Here is a 7,840-nt window from a genome sequence, read left to right on the forward strand (position 1 = left end):
TTAAAAAGTTTAACCATTAGGGATAGACAAATTAAATTAGATTACAACGTTTGTAATTGGGAAAAGCTTTTAGGCACAAATTAATGAGAGATCATGAAATTAGTTTGACAATGATATTGGATTACAAAATGGCCATGTCATTAAGACAATTTTGGGAAGAACATTTTGAGAAATGTAATTTTAGTATTGGCTGTAATTATTGACTTTTCAAAATTTTTAAAATTCTGAGATGTATTTGAATTACATTTACAATTGTTAATAAAATTACAACAGCAAATGAAATTATGTTGTAAAATATTTTTGTACTCTAAGACACTTTATGTTCGGAGAATAAAAAAATTCCAAGGAAAAATTTTCCGATGCCTGCATTTAAAGGATTGAAGATAATCATTCTCATAACCACTCTAAATATCACATTAATATATGATATGAACATGTATGTGTTTGGGTACATATGTGTGTGTGTGTGAATATCCAACTGTTCATTGTATTATCCTGCTGTGTTTGTGGGCCGATATTGAATGAAAAAAAAACAACAGCTTCTTTTCATCAAAATCATAATTCAAAGAATAAATATCACAACAGCAAAAAAAAAAAGAGAAGAAAAAAAAACAATCCTTTTGATAAACAATTCATGTCTATAGAATGTTTGTGACACATTCATTATTCGAATACGAACCCATCATTTCAATAATACGAAAATATAAAACATATAAAAATAAGAACACTTTTTATATACTAAATAAAAAAATGTAGGTACATAAGAAAATCTTTGTAAAAAAGAGAAGTGGGGGAATGTATATTTTTATACCCTCCACCTTGGAAATATTCGTCGTAGACCCCATAAAGTACATATATTCATAATCAGCATAAAAATCTAAGTCGATTTAACGATGTCCGTCTGTCTGTTGAAATCACGATACAGCCCACATTCTTTGACGTAGAGCGCCAAAATTTAGCAGAGCAATTTGTATTGTGTCTAGGATGGTTGGCATTGAAAATGAGATACATAACGGGTCCCTATGTGTGTGGCAAAACATTGCATGTATAGGTCCACGTTTTTGTATAGCCCCCATATAAAGCAACCTCCCGATATTCGGTATTTTGATTATTTTTGCCACATTTTTTCACGGATTTGTTTAAAAATTGGTATTTGTTGGTCATAATGGGTTCCAGCTCCGGTGGCGAAACATTGCATGTATGGGTCCACGATTTGGTATAGCCGCTATATAACGATACCTCCCGATACTCGGTATTTTGATGATTTTTGGAACATTTTTTCACGAATTTGTCTGAAAATTGGTACTTGTAGATCATAATGGGTCCCAGTTCGTGTGGCGAGTCATCGTAATTATAGGTGCACGTTTTGGTATAGTCCCCATATAACGGTACCTCTCGATAATCGGTAATTTGAAGATTTTTGACACATTTTTTCACGGATTTGTCTGAAAATTGGTATTTGTAGGTCATGGGTTCTAGCTCCTTTGGCGAAACATGCATGTGTAGGTCCACGATTTGGTATAGCCCCCATATAAAGGCACCTCCCGATATTCGGCATTTTAATGATTTTTGCCACATTTCTTCTAATGTTTCCTTTACCCTAAGGTGGAGGGTATTAAAAGTTTGGCCAGGCCGAACTTAATGTTTTTTACTTGTTTGTATTAAGAGGATAAATTAATTGAAGAGCATCTAACAGCTGAGAGTTTATGAGGAGAGAGAGAGAGAGAGAGGAGAGGGAGAGATGATAAGTTACAGGAAGGAGTATACCGAATAGACCAAAGTTCATATATCTTCAAGACCACAATGGAGAGTTTGAATTGAGTTCGCCATAGACCCTAGGTCGTATTGGACAAAATCCATTTCAGGACATTTCGAGTCAATCCAGCGATGCCCGGCCGTCCATCTGGCCGGCTTGTGAGCATGATAACTCTCAAAGAGAGTATCCGATTTGGTCCAAATTTGGTATATCTTAATATTATTGTCAAACTTAGATCGAGTTCGGAGATGGGCAATATCGGTCCACTTCTTCTGGTAACTTCCCCACAAAAGTTCGAAATTTTCAAAAAAATATTTTTTCTGAACAGAAGGCGAAAGGATAACCGGATTTTGCTCCAACTTTTCGAAACTTAATATTTGTACCAGTTTTAGGTCAGGCGAGAAAATGGACAATATCTGTTCACTCCCTCAAGTACCTCCCCCACAAAGGATCAAAATTTTGAATAATTATAACTCTTATAAAATATGATGTAAGAGTCCAATTGTCTTCAAATTACACAGATCACAAAATTTTTATTAACCCAAAGTGTGGTGGGAAGATGAGATATATCGGCGCACTCCTTCTGGTAACTCCCCCACAAAAGGTCGAAATTTTAACTAAAATATTTTACTGCACAGAAAGAGAAACGATAATCCGATTTTGCTCCAACTTCGTAGATCCTAATATTTGCATCAGTGCTAGGTGAGGTGCGAAAATGGACAATATCGGTCCACTCCATCAAGTACCTCTCCCTTAAAGTTTCAAAATTTTGAATAATTATTACTCCAATAAAATATGATGCAAGAGTCGGATTGTCCTTAAATTACACATGTCACAATATTTTTATTAACCCAAAGTATGGTGGGAAGATGGGATATATCTGTCCACTCCTTCTGGTATCTCCATCACAAAAGGTCGAAATCTTAACTAAAATATTTTACTGCACAGAAAGAGAAACGAGAATCCGATATTGCTCTAGCTTCGTAGATCCTAATATTTGCTTCAGTGCTAGGTCAGGTGCGAAAATGGACAATATCGTTCTACTCCATCAAGTACCTCCCATACAAAGGGTCAAAATTTTGAATAATTATAACTCTTATAATATATGATGTAAGAGTCGGATTGTCCTTAAATTACACATGTCAGAATATTTTTATTAACCCAAAGTGTGGTGGGAAGATGGGATATATCGGCGCACTCCTTCAGATACCTCCCCCACAAAAGGGTCAAAATTTTGAATATCAATGAAGCTCATAAAACGCCAAATTAATATCCGATTCCATTCATATTTGGTACATCTGAATATTTTCATCAACACCAGATTTGTTATAAAGATGGTAGAGATCCGACCATTTCTTCTGGTACCTCCCCCACATAGGGGTCAAAATTTTGAACAACCAAAACGATCATAAAATCCGAAATAAATATCCGGTTCTCTTCAAATTTCACACATGCCCCTATTTTTACCAACACAAGATCTTCTGTGAAAATGGGGTATATCGGTGCAATCCTTCCGGTACCTCCCCTACGAAGAGTCAAAATGTTGAATATCCATGAAGCTCATAAAACGTCAAATTAATGTCCGATTCCATTCAGACTTGGTACATCTAAATATTTCCATCAACACCAGATTTGTTATAAAGATGGTAGAGATCGGACCATTTTTTCTGGTACCTCCCCCACATAGGGGTCAACATTTTGAATAACCTAAACGATTATAAAATCCGAAATAAGCATTCGGTTCCTTTTAAATTTCATACATGCCAATACATGTGAAAATGGGATATATCGGCGCAATCCTTCCGGTACCTCCCCCACAAAGACTCAAAATTTTGAATATCCATGAAGCTCATAAAACGCTAAATTAATATCCGATTCCATTCAGACTTTGCACATCTGAATATTTCTATCAATACACGATCTGTTATAAATATGGTAGAGATCGGATCATTTCGTCTGGTACCTCCCCCACATAGAGGTCAAAATTTCAAATAGTTATATTTTACATAAAATGCAAAATAAGCATCCAATTCTCTCTACAGTTCACATATCCCAATATTTTTATGCACACAAGACCTGCTGGGAAGATGGGGGTATATCGGTCCACTTCTTCTGGTATCTCCCCCACAAAGTGTTAACATTTTGAATAACAGAAACACTCATAAAATATGAACTAAGCATTCGATGCATTCTAAACTTCACACATTTCAATATTTCTATCAACACAAGATCTGATGTAAACAGGTTCACTCCTTCTGGTCCCTCCCCCACAACGGGTCAAAATTTTGAATAGTTATATCTCTCATATAATTCAAAATATGTACCTGACTCTCTTTACATTTCACACATCCCAGTATTTTTTCTCACACAAAATTTGCTGGGAAGATGGTACCTCCCCCACACATTTAAACATTTTGAATAGCCGAAACGTTCATTAAATGCGAAATAAAAATCCGATTCATTCTAAACTTCACACATTCCAATATTTCTGTCTACCCAAGGTCCGATAGATATCTGCCAAGCCCTTGTGGTACCTCACCCACAAAGTATCTCAATTACCAATACTTATATCTGTCATAACTGGCGAAACAAATCGGCGATTCTTACAACTTGTTATATCTAAATATTTATCTTAACCAGAAATCCGCTATGAATATGTTATTTGTCGGAATTTATGATTTCGTATAAAATTGGATGTAAATGTTCGATTTCCTTCAAATTTTGGACATAACCATATTTTAATCTGTATTAGATGATGTGGAATAATTCGGTCCTCGTGCATATTTCCAGATTTTCCAAAAATTTGCATTTATCTCATATAAAGTATAGGAAGTAGTCGATATAGTCTAAATCTGGCGCATTGTAATATTTATATCAAACTTGGGTCCGATACGAATTGGACAATATTGGCCAAGTGCCTCAGAACCTCCCCTGCAAAGGGTGAGCAGTTAGAATATTCTTAACTCAAGGCCGAATTATACTATTTAACCTGTTTATTCTATTTTTTTTATACCCTACACCACAAGGTGGTCAGGGTATTATGTCTTTGTGCATTTGTTTGTAACATGCCAAAGGAAACGAGATAGACCCATAGTTCCGTTTGATGATCTGCATAGAAACACTTTCTGAGTTGATTTATGCATGTCAGTCCGTCCGTCCGTCTGTCCATGTATTCTTGTGAACAAAATGCAGGTCGCATTTATTATCCGATTGAGATGAAATTTTTGCAAACAACATTTGTTTGGCCCAAGGACGAACCCTATTGAAATTGGAGATAATCGGTAAAAATTTAGATGTAGCTCCCATATATACATCTTCGTCCGATTTGCCTTTTATTGTTCACCAAACGTGTAATATCAGCCCGAATTGTATGGAATTTTGCACATACAACCAAATTAGGCTTGAAAATAAGTATGCCAAATTTTATCGAAATCGGTTCAGATATAGCTATAGCTTCCATATATATTTTTCATCCGATTTGTTATTTTCCGTCCTCCGCAGCCGTAATATGCACTCTGTAACAACAATATTTGGGAAAATATATGAAATGCAGCTCAGAAATACCTTTGCTAAATTTTATCGAGATCGGTTCAGATTTGGATATAGCTCCCATATATAACTTCGTCCGATTTACCTTTTATTGTGCACCAAACGTCTAATATTTACCCAAATCGGATGGAATTTGGCACTTACAACCGAATTGAGTCTAGAAAGTAGTATGCCAAATTTGGTGAAGATCGGTTCAGATATAGCTATAGCTCCCATATATATTGTTCATCCGATTTATTGTATTTGTTACCCACAGCCGTAATATGCACTCCGTAACAACGTTATTCAGGGAAATATATCAAATACAGCTCAGAAATATCTTTGCCAAATTTTATATGATTTCAAATTGATTTTGCACCAAATGGGCAATACAAGTCCGAATTTAAAAGATACAAATGCTTCGGCATATTTAGTCCTTTGAATTTTAAATTATCATTATAATCATAGGGTGTATGATTGAATTCTCCCATAAAAACTTTTGAAATGTTATGTGGAGTTCAACTAAATTAGCAAAGTGGTGTAGGGTATCATAAAATCGGCCTCGCCCGACTTTAGGACTTTCTTTACTGTTTTTTTTTTTTTTTTTTGATCCCAGTATATCACCTAAATTTCAGAATTCAACTTTCCCTACCAAGAAAAAAATTTGATTTTCATTTGCACTAATTACTAACCTCTCCAAATGCCAAGAATATCAATCATTACCAACTCTCCAAAATGCACACCCACACACACACATGACGACGACTACACTTCAACGATTTATTACATTTACGTGTCGACATACGTAACGATGTTACGACTTTTCGAAATCTCCACTTTGGAAGAAATACTTTTGGGGGTTTTAATTGCAAATTGGATTTGAGTTTTCCATTTGATTTATTTATCGATTAAGGACTCATTAACAGAGGCCGCAAGGAATCTGCGAACACATCTTCTGCCATCATCATCGATATGGTTGCTGTAGAGCCTTCAAGGCAAAGGAACACTCAAAACGCCCCTCCAGTAAAAGGCGGCCGGTTGAGTGAGAGGTGTTTTCCACATTTATCCAGTGGCAAATCTGTGTGTTGTGCTCGTGTGTGCGATTTATATTCCACACTTTGGGGTTCTGTTCGTCATGATGTGTGTAGGTATGTGTATACATATGTAAAACTCCTACAACTCTTCAAACTTCAAATGTCTTTGAAATCTTCATAAAATGGAATACATTAAATTCGAATTAAGTGTTAATAGACCACTAATGTTGTAAAATCCTGTAAAGTCAGCACTTTTGCACGTAGCAAGTGTGTGTATGTAAATATGTGTGTGTGTGGGTGTTTGAGTGGTTGTGTGTTGGAGTGTGTGGATATAAATGGTCATGTGTGAGAATGTTTGTAATGCCACTTACATTCCCCCTGGGGGATAATAAATTCAACATCGGCTGGAAACATAATTTGCCATCAATAATAACAGACATTAATTAATTTGCTGACAAATTTGATTGTAACAAAATTTATGACATGCCATCAAGTGCGGGTTCCAAGAGATTCCATGGGAGCACGATTTTTGCCGGTTACAATTGGTCATTGCATATGGTTTTTATATCGCCAGCCATATGCCTACAGAGGGTATGTATCATTTGATACGGCCAAAACGTGCCTCATCGAAATAACGGTTGTAAACCCTAGGTCTCTTTGGACCAAATCCGTTTTTAGGACATTTGGAGTCAATCTAGGATTGTCTGCCTGTTGGGTGCGCACAATAACTTTCGAAGGAAGTATTTGATTTGAGAAAAACTTGGTACATCGTAATATTTTTACCAAACTTAGATCGAGTTCGGAGATGCACAATATCGGTCCACTGTTTCTGGTACATCCCCACAAAATATCAAAAATTTCACGGAAAATAATTTACCTCATAGTAAGAGAAAGGATCATTCGATGCAATCTTTTCAATATTATTGCCAGTTTTAGGTGAGGTGTACCTTTCAGTACCTCCCACACAAAGAATTGAAATTTTGAATAATTATAATTCTTATAAATTGTGAAATAAGAATTCAAAATACTTCTAATTTCTTACAAAGCAATATATCTACCAACACAAGATCTGGTGTAAACATGGAATAAATCGGTCAACTATTTCTAGCACATCCCCCACAAAGGGGTTATCATTTGAATTAATTATATATCTGGGAAGATAATAGATATTGGTCCACTTCTAGTACCACCCTCACATGGGGGTCAAAATTTTGAGCAACTGAAACGATCTTAAAACACCATGAAATTCATAAAATGCGAAATTAGCATACGATTCCTTTCAAACTGGGCACATTGATAGAAATATTGCTATCAATACAAGATCTGGTGTAGAGATGGGGAATATCGGTCCACTCCTTCTGCTACACCCCCTCTCAAACCAAAGGGGTTAAAAATTTGAACAATTATATCACTCATAAAAAGCGAATTAAGCATTCGATTCTCTTCAAATTTCACACGTCCCAATATTATATCCAATCTTCTCCTTCACACAAAGGAAAAACTGTAGATCAAAGAGTAATTT

Source organism: Musca domestica, unplaced genomic scaffold (genome assembly GCF_030504385.1).
Source record: "Musca domestica strain aabys unplaced genomic scaffold, Musca_domestica.polishedcontigs.V.1.1 34, whole genome shotgun sequence".
NCBI classification, from domain to species: Eukaryota; Metazoa; Arthropoda; class Insecta; order Diptera; family Muscidae; genus Musca; species Musca domestica.